This window comes from Prosopis cineraria, unplaced genomic scaffold, assembly GCF_029017545.1.
Source record: "Prosopis cineraria cultivar Desert tree isolate PC_DT_omini unplaced genomic scaffold, ASM2901754v1 PC1895, whole genome shotgun sequence".
Lineage (NCBI taxonomy): Eukaryota > Viridiplantae > Streptophyta > Magnoliopsida > Fabales > Fabaceae > Prosopis > Prosopis cineraria.
In genome coordinates this window covers 1-25,845 of record NW_026557220.1, presented here as the reverse complement: position 1 = coordinate 25,845, position 25,845 = coordinate 1, and the positions used below count along the sequence as shown (strand labels likewise).

The following is a 25,845-nucleotide window of genomic DNA, read 5'->3' as shown; positions in this document are numbered from 1 at the left end:
AAGATTCAAGCAGAAATCATCTTTAAACAACTAACCCGTAGAATCTGATCTAAAGATAATGAATTGAACTATAAAACCTGAGATTACACATGATTAAACTTTAAGTTACCAGTTACAAATCCTAACATCAGATTTAGAATTCCCTCACCGTGATATAATAGTATAAATGCTGCCTCCTCATACTACATTACCCCCGCCAAGGGAATAGCACTATTTTTTGGACTAAATTTCTACAAAGACACATGTCTGGTGTATAGATAAATAACTATATTGATGGACTAAGGTTAAAATTGTTGGGACGGACATTTTTTTCATCGAAAAGTTCATAAAAATTTTTAATTCGTATATCCTGAAAATATTTAGGAAATAGTGGTCCATGAATACGTCAATGCTTGATGATCAGCTTTTATACTTATCTCCGTACCCTCTTCTCTTCTGTCTATAAAAGAAAAGGCGGCAAGAAAGATAATGGGTTAAGGAAGAAAAACAGCACCAACGTCTAAAACATGTGCCTTAGTACCTGAACATGACTCTTACCTGGTTATACACTTATCTGCCATGGGTCAGCTCGCTTCACTCTCCTAGACACATCTCAGCCTTATCTCTACTCAAATGGCAGTGCCGGGCTGCCAGAAATCAACCAGTGATGTACTGCCAAGATGTACAATCCCCCATATCATGTATGGGTATCAGCCCAGAACCTCAATGAAACACCAGAAGGGGAAAAAGTGCATATAAAATAACAAGTTTCTCATGCCCAAGCCAGACGTTGCTGACGTGAAGCAAGTGCACACACAGGACAGACTTTCAAGTAAACATTGTGCCACATTCGCAGCACCAAGCCAATCAAGAAATGTACGTAGCACCAACAAGATTCAAACAAAGTAAACAATTATTGAAAATCTTGTTAGGTAGAAATAACAAATGAAGCTTCTTCTTAACGCTTCTAGCTTATACATATACCAGTTAGAGACAACAGACCCAAGTAGTTGCAAGTAACTACAAACCGCTTCTTATTTCTTCTATTAGCAACTCTAAATACTATAGTTTTACTTTTTACATGAATGAGTATCATACGGTCTCAAATATGTTACACAAACCCATGCCCTAAGCTGGAAATTCATCAATGAATATTATGAAAAAATTATATAGTATTACCTCAAACATCACAAGAGTAGGCTCAATCACCCTTTCAGCAAATGATGCATTCGCTGCTATTGCAGTTCCTGCACCTTGGGAGTACATTAAAACTTCACCTTGCATTGAACTTGGTTTTCTAGCTTAGTTTCCCCAGCATCATTCAAGGAAGAATCAGCAACAATGTTTCCATCAGCAGACAAATCCTCTTCAACTTTTCGTTTTTTTGTGCCGCCATCAGATGCATTATCTGTGGCATCTTCAGAACTAGCCTCCATGCCAGTGATACCATAAGCCAACTCTTGATTGTCATCTTGATGCATATGTCCCACACAAGGATGCTCGCCAATTGGTGAAACTGAGTGGCCAACTAGATTTCCAACATCTTTATGTCGGATGATAGGATTAGAGAATCTGACTGAAAAGCAGGTTTTGCAATCCAGAGACCACTACAATCATCACGAGTATATAACTGCGGCAGTGCATACCATTCATGGCGGTCAATAGTGACCAAGACAGACTGCAATCATAATATGAATTCATGAAACAATCATCAATGGACAATACCAGGGGATTAATTTGCTAGATGAATATATCACCACGCCACCCAAAAACATTTCTAAATCATGATGTCCATATAGTAATAAAATCAAAAGGACTAAAGTGTAGGCTCAATTATCTCCAAGAGCACTGGAAAACAATTGATCCACAACCGATAATAGTGTAACACCAAGCATTGACTTTAGCAACAACTAATACAATAATACACACGCACGTCAAAAACTCCAAATATACATTCATCTAATTTCATACATTTTGAATGTAAAATAATTACCTTCCTTCGATATCGGTCCAAGTGGCTTATATACTCCAATGGCACTCGAGCACCCCTAGATACTTTGCAGAGAACTGATATTAGCTCATCAAGACAAGTTATTTCTTCACCAGCAAATTTCTTAATTATTGCATGGCGAGGAACTCCTGCTCGGAACAGCATATATCTGCAAAATATAAATTCCACACATTCATTATCCACACGACAAGTACCTGAATTTGAAGCATCAATTACAAGGGACACCTCTTAGCACAACCCTCGCGTACTTGTGAGAGGAGGCCATCCTAATGGTCATTGGCAAATTCTCATGTGATCAATAAATTTCATGATTCTCACTCATCCTTAGTTGTTTTCATAACCATAACTATGTAAACTAGAGCATGTCAATATTTTTGCATCCAGTAATTATCTTTCAAAATTTTTAGGAAAGGTAATTGTAAGTTATGGAATTGGGAAAATGACAATAAAATCCCTCCAAATAATATAAATGACAATTTGGTCCCTTAAAGTGTCATAATTCCACTTAAGTCCCTAGAAACCTCTTTGTCATTAAATTTTAAATTGAAAAGACCATTTTACCCTTATTAAAAAGTTGTAATTTCTTGTTCAATTCTTGCAATTCTTTAAATAAAAATTGTGATTCTTTAAACAAAAGTTGTAAATGAGGTTTTTTTTATTTTGATAACTTGTTTTTTCAATAAAAGAAATTACACTTGACAAGTTGTGATTTCTTATTCAATTCTTGTGATTCACAGAACAAAAATTATTCCTCCTCAAGTAAAGTTGTGATTAGGGCTTGTTTTTAAACCACAGAAATTACACTTGATAATTTGTGATTTCTTATTCAACTTTTATCATTTGCAGGACAACAGTTGTGATTCCTTAAACAAAAAGTGATGTTTGGGGCTTGTTATTTTCAGAAAAGATAAAATAATCTTTCAATTTAAAATTCATTCACACAAAGGTCCCTAAGGATTTTAATAAAATTATGACATTTGATAGACCAAATTATCATTCATATAATTCAAAAGAATTTTATTGCCATTTTACCTATAGAATTTTAATATTTCTCTATGCATACATACCCTGGTTCAGCCACATAAACAAGACCACAATGGAAACGAAAGTTTCTAGCCTGCATGGTAGAACATAAACAAATGTTTAATTAGCCAAGAGACTCAAAATGAGAAAAATAAGTATGCATTGCAAAGGGATGAACAAACAAATTATCTAGGAGACGGAAGCATGAAGAATCTAACATCATGGGTGTAGAATCATTATAATCAAAAGTCAAGGCAACTCTATCACAATGAACCAAGCATAGATCAACAGGAAATCTGTCACAATTTATGAGAAAAAGATGGCAATTTCACAATTTACAGGAAAATTTAACAGAAGATAAACATATAGAGATAGATTGGCTGGACCAATAGAATGAAGGCAAAAACTCTCTCATTCAACATTTATTAAGTAATAGGAACATCAAACATGCTCAAGATGCATGTATTCATTCAACTCAGCCTTTCACAACCAACAAAATCATACTCAACTGATGTTTTCCACTGAAAAGGGAAGTAAAATACAATACATAGCAAGTAGAGTCCTACTAACCTGCTGATATGAAAGTGGATGTATTACTGCACCACTAACTTCTAAGAAATAATCAGGAGTTATTGAGTGTAAATCTTGCACCTAACACATATTAGGGAAAAAAATTATAATTTTGTAGGAATCTCAATAATGAATCATATTGAACCATTGAGGCAATAACATGCAATGCATTATTTGGACTTCGAGAAGATAACAGTAAGTGCATATGTAAGCTAATGGCTATTGGTAAAGTTCCTAAATCCTAAAGGCCCAAACAACAATGGTAAGCCAAGAAAAAAATAAAATATATTTGAACCCTCGTACCATGAAGGGGAAGAATGACCATAACTGTCAAGCATTTGCATACTTGTTAAATTTTCTTGGTCAAAGTGCTTATAATCTAAGTGATAGCAAATCTTCTACTATTCACCACCCATTCAATATTTTGAATTCATTAAGCACTACACATTGAAAATAGAAGAACGGTATGCTTCATGCAATGCAATCATGCATCAATAAGAAAGGATTGAATAAATCCAAAATAAAAAACTTTTGACAACAACTGCCCAACCATCTTTCACTACAATTGAGCTTAATCATCAAAACTTCATCATAGTCTACCGTTAGAATATTACTTAGTAGTTAGATTATGTATTTATTAGTAAATTTGTGTAGAATTGTACAGAGGAATTCAATATTTCATTCACTTATGTTGACAAAAAAAAATACATAAATATATATAGGAGGGTAGCTATGATAGATTACAAAAATCAGGAAGAAATAATGAGAAAATAATATCCTATAACGCTACCCAATATCCTTTCCCCACAAATCTGGAGTATTTACATCTAATTATAGCAAATAATTATATTCCTAGATGATAATAAATGCTCAGTCAAACCACATTTCCCCTCAAGTAGGATCACATATACTCATCATGTCCAGCTTGCTTACAAAGCATTCACATAGATGCTCATGTGGTCCCTTTGTGAGAATGTCAGCAGTTTGCTTTTTAGTAGGGATATAGGATAAACAAAGAATTCCACCATCAACTTTTCTCTAATAGTGTCTATCAACCTCAACATGCTTAGTGCGATCATGTCAAACATGACTTAGTTTGATGTTGAACAATACTCAAACCTGTACCACTTCGAACACTCTTTTTAACCATGGACCTTCCACAATGCCTCGAGCTAGCACTCTCAATTCGGCCTCCGCAATGGCAACGAAGATGAAATATAGTCCCTATATCCTTGTGGTTAATAGAGAACAGCCATAATGCCTCGAGCTAGCACTCTCAATTCAGCCTCCGCACTACTTTTAGCAATAACTCTTTGTTTTTGTCTCCACCAAGTAACAACATTGCCAATATTTGAATGTGGATCTTCAACCTTCCACATCTCACGCTTCTTCAAGAACAATCCTCTTCTAAGAGTACCTTTTAGGTACCTCAGGATTTGTATGCTGCCTCTAAGTGCTTCTTTCTTGGACAGCTCATTTGCCAACAAGTCACACTTACTATAAAAGCTATGCTAGGTCTTGTGTGAGACAAATATATTAATTTGCCTGCCAACCTTTGATAACTGTCTTTATCAACAGGTTCATCCTCCATCTTGCTTTTCTCTATCTCAATGGGTGTCTTGCCTTCTCCCTCAGCAGCTTTATTGTCCTTCTTGATCTTCTTAGTTTTAATTGACATCTTACTTGGCCTACATCCAAGCATTCCTATTTCTTTCAGTAAGTCAAGAGTATACTTTAGCAGGGAGACACAAATCCCCCTTCTTTGATCTTGCAACCTCCATTCCGAAAAAATACTCCATCAATCTAAGAAATCAAAGATTGGTACTTTGATTGAAAACTAGCCAATACTCCAACTGATCCGAATGCCAAACTTCCTCCAGGACTTGAAGAGCCTCTTGCAAAGCTAGCAAGAAATCAAAGATTGGTTGAAAAAATCAATTACCTTGGCACCACGTGTCCAAATACCTCTTTCATCATAAAAGTAGCAAGTCAATTTTTATGATCTCCATGTGACACTCATCTCATTCACATCCTTAGAAACACCAAAGGAACTCCAAGTCAATGTTTGTTACTGGTTCTTTTAATAGATGATTAAATGCAAGATACCATGTCTTTGTTAAGGGCAATCGAATCTCATGGAAGAATACCAGTGTAGATGTGAAATCTACTCTCACAGTATGTGAACTTATATGGCTGAAACAACTTCAGAAATTGAGATTTGGAAAGTATCAATTAGATAGAGTTATTAGTAACAATCAAGTAGCTATACATGTCACATTTAATCTAGTATTTTATGAAAGAATCAAACATATTGAAGTTAGTTGCTAATTTGTAAGGGAGAAGATACAATCCAATTCCCTTGCTACCAAGTTTGTCGATTTGAATGATCAACTAATTGATATACTCACTAAATCTTTCCAAGGTCCTCAAATGAACAACATATGTAACAGGTTGGGGATTTCTATGCTCCAACTTGAGACGAGTGCTTGAATATCAATTCACAATTAGGTGCTGCATTTACTTGTGGACAATGGTAAATGATACATGTATGCATTCATTCTAGTAGTTGTTAGATTAATTTTCCTTCTCTATATATAGCCCTGTACTCTCTCAAATCATTGAAGAGAAAGGAAATACAAAATAGAGATAATAGAAATCTTCTTCACTTTCTCATCTTCTATTATGTTTCTGTAGCTCCACAGGCAGAGTTTTAATATGATTAGAGGGCTGTATATCTTACTGATACTTTTGATTTATTTACCATTTACCATAAAGTATGTTTTTGAGCCCCTTCCTGAAGAAGAAAGGTGGTGGCAAGTTAATCACCAAAATGTTAATATTCATTATTCACACATGAAATACATAAGCACTAGAGTATGTGATAGATTCCCTTTGCTACACAGACCTATAAGAGGAAGTTTAAGAAGAAATATGAAAAGGGCAAACCACTTTATGAGAGTCAGAACATTGACCTTACTATCCCTACACTTAAGGAGTAAGACAGACAAACTAAGAGGTGGCCGTAGGAATTCTAGGCCTATTTAGCAAAAAGTAAGGTTGGGGAATGTGCAGGCTGCTTTTGGGTTTTTAGCAGTCATTAGTTCTGTGGTGTGGAGGTAAGTGAGAATTTGTATTTTGGTGAGAGGAGAAACTGGCTCTTGAAAACCAGAGGGCATGCTCATTGAGCATTGCAGTGTTCTTGTTCCTTAGTTGCTGCGTGAGTATTTGTGTTTAAGGGAATAGGGTTTGTCCTGAATTAGTGAAGTGCTTTGTAACACTGATTTAGCATTTTAGAAGTATTAATAGCAAACCTCAGCATTTCCTTGGATTTGTTGGCTGTTTTATTGTTATTATTTCTGCGTTTTTACTCGTTGAACAGCAGGGTTGCAACAGTATGTCAAAATGATAATTGTAAACTATATAATATCCAAGCAAAGCTAATCTCACCAACAAGTTCACAGTCAATGATGAGTGACCCCTTTCAATTTGTAACTCAATGTTCTTGTTGACACTGTCATCAAGCAAAGATTCCAGTTTCAGGAACTGAGTGATAACCTGCAACGAATTTTATGGAGTCAAACTCTAGTAAAATAGATAATCAGAAAAAGAATGCAGACATTGGAAGTTCCTATTTTGCAGTTTTCAAAGACGAAAGTAAATTCTGCAAACCATAATGCTTGATCACTGATCAGCAAGTGAGAAAACTTCCAAAAGATGACTTCAACCTAGCCATCAAAAAGAAGAGGGAATTTTTTTTTTTTAACCGTCAAAATCAAAGAATTAAAATTTTTAATAAAAAATTAGATCTTGACATGGCCTCAGATGCAAAAACTATTCTGGAACAGATCAAATATCCGGTAACTAAGCATCAATGTTCTCATTATAGCACCAAAGTTGGGCATAATTAGTGATGAAAAATGAAAATCAAAAAAGGAATGAGAAGCAAAATTTAAGAAAAGAAACCGTTAATTACTTCAAATAGACTTACTTTGCCATTGACACGAACAAGCACATCACCAGGTTCCAAATGCTTATAACCTGGACCACCTGGTACCTAAGCAAGTTAAGGGTCAATGCCACTACAATTGAATGGAAATGCCAATGAATCAATCATAACAATTTTAAATAACAAGTGCTTACCACAGAATCCACAACAAGCATTCCAGTTTCACCTGCTGGAGAAGCATGCCGTACTATCTACACAAGCAAAGGCAGTATTAACAATCCAGGGAATGTAAAAATGAAAATGTTGCCCAAGAAACATAACACAAGTGAGAGCAAATAACAATAAAAACCTGCTCTGTCTCACTTCCAAGGCCAAGACGACGAATCTCATCAAATCCTTTATGGAGAAATGTCACCTGTATTATCATTTTAACAAGTAAATTTACACAAACATTGATTGCAAAGATAAAAAAGAAACATCTATTTGAAGGCAAATGCAGTTGCAAATCTAAATGGCCAAAGTATCACTGATATGAGGAGCAAATTATATAGAAATTTCTTGAACAGCATATATCTATCTTGCTGATCCTCAATCACCTTCTATTTTCCATCACAATTATAGCAAGAGCACCTTGTTCATGGACAGGGGGCTTCAACTATAAGAAATTTAAGATCGTATCAAGACATTGCCACCAGTAAAGATGAGGAAACAGCAAGCATGGAATCACATTCAATAAGCATTTCGTGCCATGACACTAGCCCATGTTTGTAACTTCATTGTAAATTTGTAATGCAGCAGGGTTAAGTAAATCAATAATGCAGTTCACTGACATTTTCAAACGTCATTGGAATGAACAGATTTACTTCAATCCAAAAAACAAGAAAGAAAGGGTTTGCAAAGGACAAACCTGGAGGGTACCACGAGGTATAGAGACTGCTTTCCATTTACCTAAACAAGCATCGCTACCCTTCTGAAGAAACCTCAACGCTCTCACGACCTGAAAATTAAATCATCATATCAACTTAACTTCACCTTTCCTAAACAGAATCAGTTGCTCGCCACTAGAAGATTTGTGCAAATAAGACGCAACAGACAAGTATTAAGTTAAGCAAATATATATGAAAAGCTTACTCGTTCTAGAGGGAAAAAAAATGCAGATGCACTTGATGTTTTGCACCCAGCATTCAAGGCAACTGCTCTGCCTTGCCAATCTATAACTGGGGAGCCACTTGATCCTCCCTTGGTGCCAGATGCAGCCTGTAAATAAGCAAGATTACAATCAACAACTGGACAGAAGATGCACAATTACACCCATACACTGACAAAAACGTGTAATATTAGTTCTAAACTACTTAGCCAAAAGAGACTTCATACATGTCAACAGATTACTAAACCAACAGATTAAGTTTAATAATTGGGCCTAATGGCCTTAATTCTCTAACACTTCTTTCCTCTATTTAGCATTTTCAGCTTTGAACTCCTCTTTCCTTTTTAATTAATTTTGCAATTTAATAGTAATTGAGCAAAACAGAGGAAACCGAGCATGAAAAAGGAAGAATTATAAAGACTGGACCAGCCAAATGCCCACTAAAAAAGATATTAAAGGTATTAAATTTTGAAGAAGGAAAGACAAGAAATCAAAATGACCAAACTCATAAGTCAAAAAATTTCCTCCCACTTACTTGCATGTAGAATGTATTGAAGTCATTATACCCGTCCCTGCATCAAAAAATAACAGAGTTTTCTACTATCATGAAACAGCTTGCATGCAAATAACAACAGATATATACAACATACTTCTTATAGTGAGGAGCATCCCTGTCCAAACGAGCAAGAGTACCAGCCAAAATGGAGACCTAAAGTTAAAAATCAAAATAAATGTTAAATGAAAAAAAAAACAGAAAATGAAAGAAGTCATAATCCTTGGTTAAAACATGGAGAAAGTAGAAGTTCAACTCATGAATCAACCAGGAAATTTTGGCAAACTAATTAAGTATGATGTGAAAGAATTATGAACAATTTTTAGTGTTATGCCAATTGAAATGCTCAAGCAGTTAGTCATAACTGCTACTGCCTCAGTTGCATCATCAAAAATAGAATAGGTTTGACATGAGTAAAAGAGAGAAGAAATGCTAATTCATTCACAAAAAAGGAAAACGGCACCAGGCATAACACATATACCCTAGCCTCATAACACGTCATTAAAGTTACTCTCTCTTCTAACAAACTCTAAAGGTAACACTCATCCTTTGGCTAAGGCTAATTACAACAAAACCCTTGACAGTAATATAGCATGTACCAATACTCCCCCCTAAAAAAATCCTTGTCCACAAAGATAGTGGTAGTTGGAGGTGCAGTAGTATGAAAAGGAGGAAACTATCGCTGTATAATAGAGAGATCTTCCCAAGTAGCACCTTCAGGTGCAGAAAACTTCCAACAAACCAGAACTTGACTAATCGGGATATTGCGACGATTAACAATCTTCTGGCCTAAAATCTCTTCAAGTTCAAGCATAAACTAGCCCTGATCGTCAACAAGACAAAGGGAAGAGTTAACAACAGCTAAAGGACCAGCATATTGCTTAAGGAGTGAGACATGAATACCAGATGCACTCGAGTATTAGGAGGCAATTCCAGTTCATAAGAAACCATACCAGTACATTTCAAGACTTTAAAGGTCCAAAATAGCAAGCAGCAAGTTTTTGAAGAGAAGAATTATTTAGCAAATTCTTCCTAAAAGGATGTAGCTTTAGATAAACCATGTCACTAACAGCAAAGCTACGTTTAGATCTGGGCTTGTTGGCTTAATGCACCATTCGATGCTGTGCTTTCATCAAGGGTTGTTTTAAAAATTGCAGAACAAGTTCACATGACAAGCAAGTTCGATCAACTAAGTCATTAGATGAGTCTCCTGCCATATAAGGTAGATGAACAAGAGGTGATATGCCATAAACAGCCTCAAAAGGTGACATTCTAATAGAACCCAAACCAGTATCACAACAAAAAAACAGTAACAACAATAGATGAGGGAAAAATGCCAAGGTTTTTAATATTAATAAAGTGAGAGAAACCAAATCAAAGTTACAAAGACTTCCTCTAGTTTTGGCCAAAACGCTATCTCCCCTAAATGATCACAAAAGTAACAACATTACAAGTTACAAACCTCACAAAAGAGGGTTAATCCTTCTGGCGTTCAAGAGGCCAATGTCTCCTCACAAATGACTCACAAAAGACACACCTTTCCCCCAATACAAGCAAAAGACTTATAAACTCACAGCATGGCCTTTCCTCAGCTCTTGCTATCAAAAGATACTAATCATAACACAAGATCATGATTCATTGTTCCATACGGCTATGGATCGAAGGATAATCATCTTGACCAATCAACCCCTTTCCATTTGAGTCATTCTTCTTCTGCACTCTCCTCTTATAAGTATTAGAGAAATCACGGGCTCTATCATTACCTTCCCTTAAAAGTTTCACCTTGTCCTTAAGGGGAAAGGTTGGAAATTGTTTGCTAATCATTTCTGCACATTCCCAAGAATTTTCAAACTAAGGTAAATCTTGTCATTTAATCAACACCTCTTGCTATCCATTCAAAAGCTTGTGAACCCTTCTTATATCTTCAAGTTGCACTTGTAATTCTAGTTCATTAGAAAGGACTAAAGGAATGGTTGGACTCACAACTATAGAAGGCACAGATTTTTTGAGTTGTGAAACATGAAACACAAGGTGAATGCAAGCTGTGGTTGGTAATTCCAACTTGTAGGCTACTACCCCCACCTTCTCAAGAACCTTGAAAGGGCCATAAAAACAAGGGCTTAGCTTTTCATTGACCTTCCTAGCCAAAGTTTTTAGCCTATAAGGTCTTAGTTTCACATAAACAAGATCCCCAACTTCGAATTGCACATCCCTTCTATGCTTATCAGCTTGCTCTTTCATTTTGCTCTGAGCCTGGGCCAAATTGTCTCTTAAGAGAGAGATAATCTGATTGCGAATCTGGATTTGCTCATTCACATCTTCAATAGTTGAAGGTTTACCACTTAATTTCAAGAATGTAGGAGGATCCCTACCATACACCGCCTTAAAGGGTGTCATACCAGCTGCACCGTGGTAAGAAGTATTATACCAATACTCAGCCCAAGATAGCCATTTAGCCTATTGAGTTGGCTTTTCATTCACAAAGCAACGCAAGTAAGTCTCTAAGCTCCTGTTTAACACCTCAGTTTGTCTGTCGAATTCTAGATGATAGGATGAACTAACAATTCTTGCTAAAATTGGCTTATAAAGAGCCTGTCCCAATCGGAAACAATGGTTTTAGGGAAACCATACAGCTTCACAATCTCCATTATGAACTTGTCAGCAATATCTTTTGCAATAAAAGGGTGGGAAAGAGAAAAGAAATGAGTATATTTTGTAAGCCTATCCACAACTACAAGTATGGTGTCATACCTCGTTGACTTAGGGAGCTCGGTAATGAAATCCATGCTAATATCCTTCTAAACATTCTATGGAATAGGTAATGGCTATAACAGGCCAGACAGGGACAATGCTTGATATTTATTCTTTTGGCATACCTCACAACTTGCCACATATTGTTGGACATCCCTTTTCATTCCCTCCCAATATACAACATTAGACAGCCGCTTGTAAGTGCGCAAATAGCCCAAATGCCCCCCATTGGAGAGTCATGATACTCCTTAAGGAACAAGGGAATTCTAGTGGAACCTTTTAATAGAACTAACCTTCCTTTATAGTGTAGACACCCATGTATTAAGCTATACCCTTCCACCCTCTTTTTAAATTAGTGATGAGTTGATGCAGAATTTTGCTCAATTTCAGATCATCTTGCACCTCTTTCTCCCATTCCTCCACATCATTATACTGCCACAAGGAAAATCCCATCAACTTCAGCAATTCTCCTTGTCTAGATAAAGCATCTACAGCCATATTCTCTCTCCCTGGCTTATACACAACTTCAAATTTGAATCTCATTAATTTAGATACCCACTTTGCTGGTTTTCATCAACTACCCTTTGTTCCAGCAAATATTTTAGAGCCTTTTAATCAGTACAGATGATGAACATTTGTCCCCAAAGATAATGTTGCCACTTTTTTACTGCCATAACAATAGCCATAAGCTCTCCTTCATAGATAGAACATTGTTGAGCCCTATTTGAGAGTTTTTGACTGAAATATGCCACAGGTCTGCCTTGTTGCATCAAGATTGCCCCCACGCCAGTGCCGGATGCATCAATCTAAAACTCAAAATAGAGTGTGAAATCAGGCATTACAAGCACCGAAAGTGTAGTCATAGCTGTTTTGAGATTTTCAAAGGCCTCCTCGGCTTCTCGTGTCCATTTAAAAGCATCCTTTTAAGCAAATCAGTTAGAGGGCTAGCAATCTTTCCATAATTCTTGACAAATCTGCGATAGTACCTGATAAGCCTTAGGAATCCTCTCACGGATTTCACATTCTTAGGCTTAAGCCACTACACCATGCTCTCTATCTTGGCCAAATCTGCTTGAACCCCTTCCTTGGATATAAGATGACCCAAGTATTTGATCTTGAGTTAGACAAAGCTGCACTTCTTCAAATTTATCACAAGCTGATTTTCTTGTAAAATAAAAAATACAATCTCTAGATGCTTCAAATGTGAGGTTAGGTCATTGCTATATATAAGAATATTATCAAAAAACAGCACAAACCTTCGTAAATATTCTCTAAATACCTCATTCATTAGTGATCGAAAAGTAGAGGGGGCATTTGTTAACCCAAAAGGCATCACCTTGAATTCGTAATGTCCTTCATGCGTTCGAAATGCTGTTTTATGCTCATCCCCTGCCTTAATCCCAATTTGATGGTCTCCGAACTTCAAGTCCATCTTGAAGAAGACTACAACTCCCTTCAACTCATCCAACAACTCATCAATGGCTGGAATTGAAAATTTATCAGGGACTGTGATTTCATTTAAGGCTCTATAATCAACACAATACCTCCAACTTCCATCTTTTTTCTTCGCTAACAACACCGAACTTAAGTAAGGACTGTTACTTGGTTGAATAATCTTGGCTTTTAGCATATCTTTCACCATGCTTTCTATTTCATTTTTTTGTAAATGAGGGTACCGATGGGGCCTTAAGTTAAGGGGTTGCTCTACTAGTTTGATGACAATTGTATGATCCTCGGAACGTGATGGAGGGAGTCTCTCAACAGGCTGATAAGCCATAGGAAATTTTTCCATCAAAGTCTGGATCTCCAGACTTAAAATTGTTGTACCTTCAACATCACTCGTTAAGCCATTATATTCAATCAAGAACCCTTCCCCCTTCTTCCCAACAGATCGAATTAAGAACTTGAAAGTAACTTGATTCCTGGAAAGAGTAGTATCACCCTACAAACAGATTCGTTCCCTTTTCTTGCCAATTTTCATTGCTAATTGACTTCAATTAATCTTCATATCACCCAATGACTTCAACCATTCCATACCCAAGACTGCATCCACCCCACTGAGAGGAAAAGGGTAGAAGGTTTGATTAATCTTAAGCCCTTGCACAATCATACCAAGATCCTTACAACGTTTCCTCCTTTTAACAGTGAACCCGTCACCCACTGTGACAGTGTATTCAGATATTTCATGAATTTATAACCTCAATTTGTTCTGCAAATCTTCTGCAATAAAATTATGTATGGCTCCACTATCAATGAGAATGATTACCTTCGTGCTCCTAATTGAACCTTTAACCTTCATAGCATAAGTGTCGCCGAACCCAACCATCGAGTTCAGAGATAACTCCATATGCGTCCCTTCTTCATTAACTTTAGGGTACTCTTCATCAAATTATGGTGTTGCGTCTCCCTCGTCTGTGAGCTTTTCATTCCCCAATTCCATTATTAGCTAGCACCTAGAGGTTCTTATTTTTGCATTGATGGGTTGGGCTATATTTGTCTCCACACTTGAAACAAAGCCCTACCTCTCTCCTGCAAGCGATTTTTGAATCAAGTAAGCACTGAGTGTTGCTACCCTTCCTCGCGATGGTCCCCCAGTTCGACGTACTTCTAACTTTAGAGTTCTCTGTTCTTGCCTCTAGTTTCTTTGCTTTTTTCGCGTGTGACATTGATGCAGTTGCTGGAGTCTTGTTCAACTCAGTCATGTGAGCCACTCGCGTGAAATAAGATGGTTGGGCCGAATCTGATCTGGGCCCAAATTGGTTACATTAGGCTCGTTTAACCCTAGCCTCTTTGCATTCTCCCTGCATTTGATTTCTTTCTTCAACAGAGACTGCCATCTCCATTAATTCTCGTAGGGTCATGGTCTTTGTTAGCTTTAGCTCTGCCAGTATCTTAACTTTCAATCTAGAGCGAAAAGCACCAATTAATCACTCTTCTGAAGCTTCTTTCAAAGGTGCAGATAAGAGTTCAAACTCCTCCACAAATTCCAGCACTGTCTTCTCGTTTTGCTGTGAAAAGCCTCTCGTACTCACCCCCTAGTTGTGAAGAATGAAAACGACAAAGCAGTTCTCTCTTGAATTCAACCTAGTTGCATAAATGTGTCCTCGTGTCAAGCCATTGGTACCAATTCAAAGCTTTACCTTCTAGACATACAACAACAGCTTCAAGCTTGTCTTGCTCAACTATGGAATTGACATGGAAATACCACTATACTGAAAAAAGCCAACCAAGCGGGTCCTCTCCCAAGAAGACAGGTAATTCTAACTTCCTGTACTTCCCCACCTCTGTCTCAACCCCTGGATTACTTCTGAATGTTTCCTCGGGATGGTTACCTTCCTGTTCATCCCCATAGGTTCCTGTCGTTTTGTTTTGCATCCATTCCAAGATAACATTTATACCCTTTAACATTTCTTTGATGTCGCTCACATCTCTTGTCAACACTCCAATTGTCTCCTTCAACTCTTGTACTTTGCGATCAAAGTATTGTACTCTCTCCGCCATAACTCCTTACTCCAACCACATAGGGATCGTACTACTCTAATGCCAATTAATAGAACCCAAACTAGGATCCCAACAAAAAACAATAACAACAATAGATGAGGGGAAAATGCCGAGGTTTTTGATATTAATAAAGTGAGAGAAACTAAATAAGAATTACAAAGACTTCCTCTAATTCTGGCCAAAGACCCTGTCTCCCCTAAATGATCACAAAAGTAAAAGCATTACAAGTTACAAACCTCACAAAAGAGGGTTCCCTCCTTGTAGCGTTCGAGAGGCCAGTTTCTCCTTACAAAAGATATAACTTTCCCCCAATACAAGCAAAAGACTTATGAACTCACAGCATAGCCTTTCCCCAACTCATGCTGTCCAAAAGATACTAATCATAACACAAGATCATGATTCATTGTTTCATACGGCTATGGACTGAAGGATAATCATCTTAACCAATCAACCCCTTTCCATTTGAGTCATTCTTCTTCTGCACTCTCCTCTTATAAGTCTTAGAGAAATCACGAGCTCTATCACATTCCAATAAAGGAATTGTGAGTATTGTTATATCATAATTCAGCCAAGGATAACCACTTAACCCACTGTTTAGGAAAATTGTCAGTCATGCAACGAAGGTAAAATTCTAGACAACGATTTAGAACTTCAGTTTGGCCATCCATTTGTGGATGGTAAGCAGATGAATATTGAAGCTTGACACCATACAAGCAGAGAAGTTCCTTCCAAAAATTGCCACAAAAAATTGAATCCCCATCAATCATAATTGATTTGGGAAAACCATGGAGTTCAACTACATTATCCATAAACACATAAGCTACATCCACTACTGTAAAAGGATGTCCAAGGGCCATAAAACATTCTCACTCCCTTTTCTGTAAATGATCTCAAATGAAGTCCCCACAATTTGTGCAGCCATTTAAACTACTTCGAGCTTAAGTCTCGCCGCTCTAACAAATGCTTCAAAGGTAAATGGTCAATCTTGATGATAAATTTGTGCCCCCATAAATAAGAACACCACTATTTGACTACAAAAACAATGGCCAAAAGCTCAAGTTCATAAACTGATAAAGGTTTCTCAACAACAACAAGAGCTTTGCTAGCAAAAGCCAAAGGATACCCCTTTTCAAAAAGAATGGGCCCCAATCCAAAACCAAAAGTGTCACTCTCAATAACAAAAGTGTTAGAAAAATTAAGGAGAGCAAGTACTGAAGGAGAGGATATGGCTTGCTTAAGAGTATGAAAAGCTACCGTAGCCTCAGGGGACTAAGCAAATTTCTCATTCTTTTTTAATAAATCAATTAATGGTCTACTAAGAGACCCATAATTTCTAATAAATCGCCTATAATAACCAATAAGGCCAAGAAAACCCTGAATTCACAACGCAATGCAAGTATTGGCCAAGAAGCTATAGTATCTAATTTACGTGGGTCTGCTTGAGGGTATCAGCCAAGAAGTTATAGCATCTAATTTACATGGGTCTACTTGAATGCCTCAAGCAGAAATGATATGACCCAAATAGTCAATTTGGATGGCAGCGAAGATACATTTAAAACCCTTAGTGAATAGTTGGTGCTGACTTATAAGAGAAAGAGTCTGATCTAAATGATGCAAATGAGTTACTCAATCCTTGCTATAGACCAAAATGTCATCAAAAAATACCAAGATGACTTACGCAAGAAGGACTTGAAAACAAAATTCATTATCCCTTGAAAAGTTGTAGGGGTATTAGTAAGGCCAAAAGGCACCACTATAAATTCATATAACCCCTCATGTGTCTTAAATGTTGTTTTAGCAATATAATCTTCCTTCATGCAAATCTGATGGTAGCCAGCCCTTAAATCAAGCTTAGAAAAATACAGAGTTCCTGCCAATTCATGTAAAAGCTCTTCAATGACAAGAATGGGAAATTTGTTCTTCATAGTAGCTTCATTTAATTTCTGTAGTTGACACAAAAACGCCATGTACCATCTTTCTTTTAGACCAAGACGACAGGTGCTACAAAAGAGCTAGAATTCTCCCTAATAATACCATTATCAAGCACTTGTTGAATCTGTTTTTCAATTTCAGTCTTCTGTACAAGACCTTAACAATAAGGTTTACAGCTAATTGGCTTTTCAACTTGAAGAGGTATAGCATGATCGAAGCTCTAAAGGGAGGCAATGATTTAGGCTCAGCAATTTCAAATCACGTTTATCTCTAGGGAGAGGAGAATTAGAATCTAACCCCACTTGGAATTAAGTGGGTGCATGAATCAAAAAGATAGAGTTGGCAACCACCAAATCTCGAATAACCACTAATTCTTCTGATATTGATTGCTTGGCAACTTATAATTCTTGCAACACAAACAGATGCCCCTGTACATTAAACTCAAATATTTTTAAATCCATATCCATGCTGAAACGACCTAAGATTTTCAACCATCGAGTACCTAAGATCATGTCATATCCACTAATTTTCATAACCAAAAAATCTGCAATGAACATAGCACCGCTCATTCCCCATTCAAGTGCTTCACACTGCTTAGTAACCCAAACTTACCTATCATCAGCTACAGCAACCAAAACACCCGACCGTTCATGAAGTTTTAACTTCAATCTTTTTGCTACTAAAGCATTAACCACATTATGGGCACTTTCAATATCAATTAAAATGATCACTTGTTGTTTCTTAATATCACCCAAAAGAAGTATAGGTACCTGCTCGACATTCAATAGCGTTAATCATACCCGTCTGGCTAATAGGTATTTTGTCAGCTAGAGCATCTTCAAAAATCTCCCCAGCATCTTCAAGCAATAATGCGAACACTTAAGAGTCTTTACACTTATGATTTGTGGTGTATTTTTTGGCACACTAATAGCAAAGCCCCTTCCGGCATCGATCTTCCACGTCCTTCTTCTTAAAATGTCATGTGGGTTTACAAGACTCAGACAATGCTAGGCTAGAGACAAGGATGGGTTGTGTTGTAAATGGGCTTTGTTTTGGGCTTGCTACAAAACAGGCTTAGTCATGCCAACCGCATAGTCACTAATAAGGAGAGAAAAAGGAGAGAAGTGTCGGAGACTTTGAGGTGTCGTAGATAGGGGTGCATTCTCGTGAATAGCAGTGATAATGGCTTCCTACATTCAAGCCATATGCATAGCACTAATAAACAAGTTCTAGAGCTCAAGATGCTTAGTCGTTGATGACAGCAACGATATGCCCACCCTCAAAAATCAGAACCATCGAATTTTGGAAATTTGACATGACTTTGTTTTGTAGGAACAAAGTAAGAGGATGAGGAATTAAGCTACTCACAATACCGGAACTGAGGTATATGCACATTAAGAGGAGATTCACCTTCATGGGTATTGTTTCCATGACTACTAGATGCAAGCCATTTCTCGTTATTAGAAGTGAGCAGAGACAATTTAACATCAATGGCTTGCATAAAGGTCTCTATATGAGATGTGGCTTGCTTGAGTTCACTGATATCGTGAGTGGTTTGATCCAAGTAAGTGTTAGTAGTTTCTATCATGGCATTCTGGAGCTCAAGATGCTGCTCTAGGTCACCAAGACGATTAGATGATCGAGTCTCCAACGGCAAGCAGCGAGGAGGCTCTGATACCTTTGATATGAGTAAAAGAGAGAAGAAAGGCTAATTCATTCATGAAAAAGGAAAATGGCACTAGGCACAACACATATACCCTAGCCTTATAACACGTCATTAAAGTTATTCTCTCTCTTCTAACCAACTCTAAAGGTAACACTCATCCTTTAGCTAAGGCTAATTACAATAAAACCCTTGACAATAATATAGCACGTATCAAGGTTGCTGAACAAGAAAGTAGTTGATGCTACTATAGTACTATTACTCTTTAATTTTAGTTGGCAATATTTATAGATTACAACAGTATTCTTTTTAGCCAACCCAAAGAAATTGATAAGATTCCAGATAGGTTTCCCTTGAAGACTTATTCAAGAAGAAAGTGTCAAAAAATAAATTAAAGATAAATTAAGTTTGATTTATTATTATTATTATTATTTGATTTGCAATATTTTAGGACAGATTTTCATGATATTTAGTTATTTAGATATTATTCAGATCTAGATTTTAGGAGATTTTATTCAGTATTTATTTAATTATCTAGTTATCTAGATTTCATTTAATATTTTGGATTGTATTTGATATTATAAATATAATTAGCAATTCAGAAGTTAGCACATCATCAATAAAAATAGTCTTTTAAACCCTTTGGAGATGTATTTGTCTTATTTCTTTTTGTTAACATTGAGCACCTATCAGCAATCAAGGACCTGTTTTAGCAAACATAGCATTTGGGCTACTTCAAGAAGCACAATGTGTGTGGGTGTGTAGAGTACAGACACGCTCACACACATGAACAAACACATACACATTATAAATTGACGAGATTTAGAGATTATATGCATGGGTATTGATGGTAGGAGAACACATGTGCATTCTCCCACCTCATCCCCTTTGTAGCTTTAGTGTTAGCACGCTTTGAAGCGCATGCAAACACCAAAGCAAACATGCTGTAATTAATTAGATATGTTTTACATTGACTGCATCTTTTAACCAAAAACATGCCACCAAAATTTTATTATGATTGAAACTAATAGCCAAAACCCTCCAAGCAAAAGAGAGGTTGCCATATTTCTGTTACATGAGCATCAATTTAACCCAAATGTCCATAATTATAAAACAACTAAGTTCAATCAACAATTCACTTGATTCTAGAAAACATTGACCAAAAACATTTAAAAAAAAAAAGGCAGCTGAATAAGATAATATCATTAGCCTTATCTTGAAATGCGGTCAATAGAATGAAACAAGAGGTATACAAGCCTAAGTTTCAGCATCATTATGCCAGTTACATCAACTTGGTCAATTAACATATTAACAAAGACCATCAGACCATGGATGATAGATATAATAATAGACATATCAAATAGCTCTTTTCCTTCACCAGCAAATTAAGATAGAAAAACAAAAGAAGAAGAAGAAGAAGAATTATATTTAAAATGTCAAATGGTACAAGCTCGTCTATCAAATCACTAACTGCGTAACAAGAAACCAAGAGATGACCATAAGAGAGGTGAAAATCATGCTAATACCTTCTCACCACTATCATTACCAACAACTCTAATTTCTAGTCCAACACAAGCCGCCTCTGGAGCAAGAGGTATCTCCTCATAGTTCAAAAACTGAATAGCACCAGGGTCATAGCGAAAGAACCCAAAATCATGGACCTGAATAAAGGCAAATGAATGATGCTATTATCAGAGGAAGGGGGACTATTTCCAATCAATTTTGACCAACTAATTGATAAGTATAACAAAACAGAAATACTTTGAACCCTAGAAAGGGTTGGGTTCAATAGATGTTTACAAAAACATGCATGGAGCAATGGCTGAAATTCCAATCAAGTGAAACAAAAGACTCTGCCACGCTGACAATCTATTTGATAGTTTTTGACAGCTTTGTGATAATTAAAGCTAAAAACAGACGTCCACTCACTGGATCTCTGTATATCGGATGCACAGGAACTTCTTCACGATTCAAAAACATGGCTTCTGCTACTACAGGTCCTATACAGACAGAAGGGGAATGGAATCTCAGCAGATTTCAGACCAAGAAAACCTTGAAATGGCATAATGAGAGTGAGATAAAGATATAGCGTCGCAGAAACCCAGAATATTAAATCCGCTTTCTTTTGACATTCAATAACATGTCATTAGATGAGGGTTAGCCATAATATGACAGCAAGTTATGAAATATCGTTTTTAATTTTTTTATACGACATGTATGAAGCTAGAAGAAATTGAGTGGTTTCCAGAGGGGGGAAACAGCCAAAAAAAAAAAAAGAACCACCTTGCATTTGATTTCCATGCTCCAGGTACTATATCCATCTGAACGCATACAGGTAAGCAAATAATTACCACAAACATTCCTTTCAAAATACGAATCTGGTTCAATTTGTGTACGCATTTTTCCTTCAAATAAAAATGCATCGAACCACTTTTTTAAGGAATGTTTGGGAAGCTGTAAGGAAATAACAATCGTGATTTTCACTTCAAATAACTGAAAGCTAGATCATCGAAGGCAACGGTTTCTACGGTTTTTTTTTTCTCATCGGATCAGAGAATTGAGAGTAAGTACCAGGCTTCACAACATGACGATTAGTAAGAATGATTCCCCGACGCTTGTCAACAACGAAGCCAGTGGCGGAGCCAACACCAGCCACTCAGTATCAAAAGCCCGGCAAGCCGTAGTTCGCAAAACAACGACAGCAGGTACGACTTTGTTCAGAGCTTTCCTCCAATCCTCGGCGGTGGCAACGTTTTCCTGGAACGGAGGGTCGATTTCCATGCAAAGGTCGGCCTTCATGCTCGAGTCTAGCCCGATGGATGCCACTGCCACCGATCCTAACCTCCCCAGAGGATCCCCCATTCAAATATAGCGTCTGCTATCTCAGACTATCTTTACTAGAGTGATGGAAAGAATTCCCAGCAGAGTCAGGGAATGACTAGGGCTCGCCGTTGTGGTTCAGTGAATGTTAGGCCTAGGAGCCAAGTTTCTGTAAGACCACCACGGCAACACCATAATCTTGGGGCCCTTCTTGCGGCTACGTTTTCACCATCCGAAATCCCGAGGCTTGCTGAGAATTTAACATAATGAACCTCAATCTCGACTTTGAGTATTTAACAGTGCCGGGAGAATTTTGGTAAATGAACAAGGATGTCATTTATTTTCAAATCACACCTAACAAAATCTAAAACTATAATATAAGACCAAATATTAAATTGAAATATATCTAATATATATATATATATAAAAGTATAACCACAAGCTGCCTTCAAGTTCAATTACTATTTTAAAAATGCTACAAATACAAAATGCTAAATCGACTTCATTTAATTTTATTAATTTATTTTTATAATGTTAATTTCTATTTTAAAAATTAATTTATCTTAATTCAGTTTTTTTCCTCATTCCCCTCTTATCATCTCTCCCACTCTCCCATCATTAATCTTATTTCTATTTTAAAGGTTTAATTTTAAAAATCAAGAGATCATGTCAAGATAGAAATAAGAACAATGATAAATAATATATTATTTATTATGATAAATAATACTCCCTTTATTTAAAAATGTAAGGTATTTTTAACTGACTCTCACCTCCAATAAAGTAGTTATCTATTTTTCAACTAACCCTATCTTTCTATATTCATCTCTATTAAACACCCTACAATGAATATAAAGTTATTATCAATAAGGGTGCTTTTAGAAAAAAGACAATGATTACACTTCAAAAATGCCTTATATTTTTTAACATCCAACTCTTCAAAAAATACCTTATATTTTTTAGCAGATAGAGTATAACATTTTAATTCAAGTAAATTATGTATATTTAAAAGTATAATGTTGTCATTTATGCTCTTATTTTTAAAATATAAATAACCAATAAATAAATATATAAATATAACACTACTCCACAACAAGTATCTCCATTATCTCAATTTCTATTAATTTATTTATATTTTCAAATTTTTGATTTAAAATTTAAATTTCAAGTAAATTATGTGTAACTTCCTTATCTCCAAAAATCTCCCCATTATCCTAACTTCATAAATTCTTGATCCTAATTTATTGTTTTAGTTTGTATTCAATTAGCTCCTTTATAACTTCTTCTTGCCAAGGAATATTGGAGTAGTGGGAGCAATTACCATTTACTAGTTAGCAAATGGGTGAAAACATAGGTCACAACTTCTCCTCCTATGATTAGTCTCCTAAAATACCTCCACATCATCATTGACTTCCTCAATCTTTATTATACCTTCTTCCTCTCCTATCGCCTTCTAATTTTTTTCTTTCTTTTGCAGCAATAAGCCACTCTAATAAAATTGTTATCATTGACGCCTTTTTGTTTAAGGCTAGGGGGCATGTTTCATGTTGCCTAAGACCCAAAATAAAAGGAAGAAGAAACATGCTAAAGGGAGATCAGAGAGCACATGATCAAGAGGGAATTTACAATTACATTTGCAATGAAAATAAAAAGAGGAGATACATTCACGGCCACTTCTACGATGGTGAATATATCTTAGTAATTTTAGTATGATCCAATTATCACTATTACGCAGCAACCACTTTTATGATGGTGAAAGTCTTCAAAGGTTACTTCATCTTATTGTTATCCTCAAGTCATTTACATCCTATGGCACAAAACTTATGTTTATTATTGTTTCTCATATTATTTGTTCATATATTTTATTAGTGCACTAGCCAAAAAAAATATATCTTACCAGTATATATTCATGATCTTCATCAAGTTTTGTTCACTTTCACCAACTACCATATGCAATAAATGCATTATTAAAAGTCAAAATTAGGAGTAAAGCTATTTTTCTTAGTTTTTATATATGTAAAATCTTTTAAGATTGCAATGAGGAGGAAAAGGATTTTGTCTTATTGAAATTTTCCTTTGATAACTCAGTTTATTATGATGACCCGTCTTTATTTTTTCTATGTTTTCTACTTTCCCTCTAGCCTAGCCTTTTATGATATGGTTAGAGGTGCCTATTAGATTGTTTATGAGGCATTATGCAAGCATTATAGACTAGAAGTGGGTGTGTGGAATAGTAATGTTGGTACTATCCTGTATATCTTGCTGAGTGTGGTCTTACCATTTTGGATGTTAATTAATGATTATATCGTATATATGAGATTTCACATATGTAGTGTATGTATACGTGTGTATGAACTTTGAAATCATTATCTAAACTACACTTACTTTTTCTTATTACTTGTAAAATTGAATTATGAACTTCTATGCAGATTTCAAATAAAAACATAGATTGAGTCTAAACAATTGCCGATCATCTTACAAAGTGCTATAGATTTGGTAAACATGATGTTTAAGTGGGATCCCAAGAAAAAAAATTTTGCTGAAGTTGTGTGAGTTCCTTGCCTTGGTATTGCATGCCAAAAAATTTTAGCTCCACAACTTTGCTTAAAAGTTAAATCTAATGTTAATGGAGCTATGTAATTAGATTATCTTTAATTATCTGTAATTGCAACATAATTTTTGTGTATAATAGGAAATGAAGTCCACAAAGCTTTTTTTTTTTTTTGTTCAACCAATTGGATTATCATCAAACTCTTTATATAAAGTCAATAATTGATTTTTATATTTATTTTAAACAATGTTAATCAATTAAATGTTTAACTTAATATTGTTATGTAAATAAAATAAGTAACTTTACCCAAAAAAGTAAATTAATTTAAAAGTTATTTTAAGTTGAAAACATAAGTTCTCAATATACCTTAAACCCTATTATATACATAACAATCATTTATTTTGTTTGCACAAGTTCGCAATATACCTTAAACCCTATTATGTATATTAACAATCATTTATTTTGTTAACACTCATGTATTACACAAGCCGCATACTAGTTATTTTAAAAAAATAATCAAAATGTCCTTCATTTATTTAAAAAGAAAAAAGGAAAAACCACAGCCACAGTCACTGAAACACTATCGTCAGCAACCACTAGACCTCCATTGTCAAAGCTTTGACAGCTAGAGAATCATGGAGAATTAATTCTCCAAAGACGGTCAGGGATGAGTTTAAAACCCATATGACCCTTTAGCACACCAAAATGCAAGGACCATCAAGCCATTGAACTCATTCAATTATATATAATGCATAAAATTCTATATATAATAAATCATGTTTTTAAACTACTTGATTATTATATTACTTATTAATAGTAAACTTTATTTGTTAATACCTTAACAAGACTTATTAAGTCTATGACTACCGCAGCAAAACTACATTATTTGTTAAACATATAACTTACTTGTTAATACATTAACAAGACTTGTTAAGCCTACTCTCACAAACAGAACTACATTACTTTGATAATCGCATGATTACTTGTTAAAACATTAACAATGAGTATTAATTACTTAACTTTTCTTGTTAAATCCATAACTCTTATAACATAATTACATTACTTGTTATTGCATGATTGTATTTGTTAATACCTTAACAAGACTTGTTATCTACTTAAATTTCCTTTGTAAACATGTGACTCCCACAATAGAACTATATTACTTATTAATTGTAAACTTTACTTGTTAATTATCAATAAGACTTATTAATTACTCGAGTTGACTTGTTAAATCCATGACTCCTTCAACTAAACTACATACTTGTTAATTACATAACTTTACTTATTAAATACATGACTCCCTCCAAATTATATATATGATAACTTTTATTTTCAAACCTCCTAATTATTATGACAAGAAGTAGACTTGTTAAAAGCTCGACATAGCTTGTTATTTCTTTA

At 35.6% G+C, this 25,845-nt stretch overlaps 1 pseudogene; it reads right to left on the bottom strand.

The window, feature by feature from the left end:
- Positions 1-1,092: 1,092 nt before the first annotated feature.
- On the bottom strand, positions 1,093-22,091 carry LOC129301099 (protease Do-like 7; annotated as a pseudogene).
- Between the last annotated feature and the right edge of the window lie 3,754 nt (positions 22,092-25,845).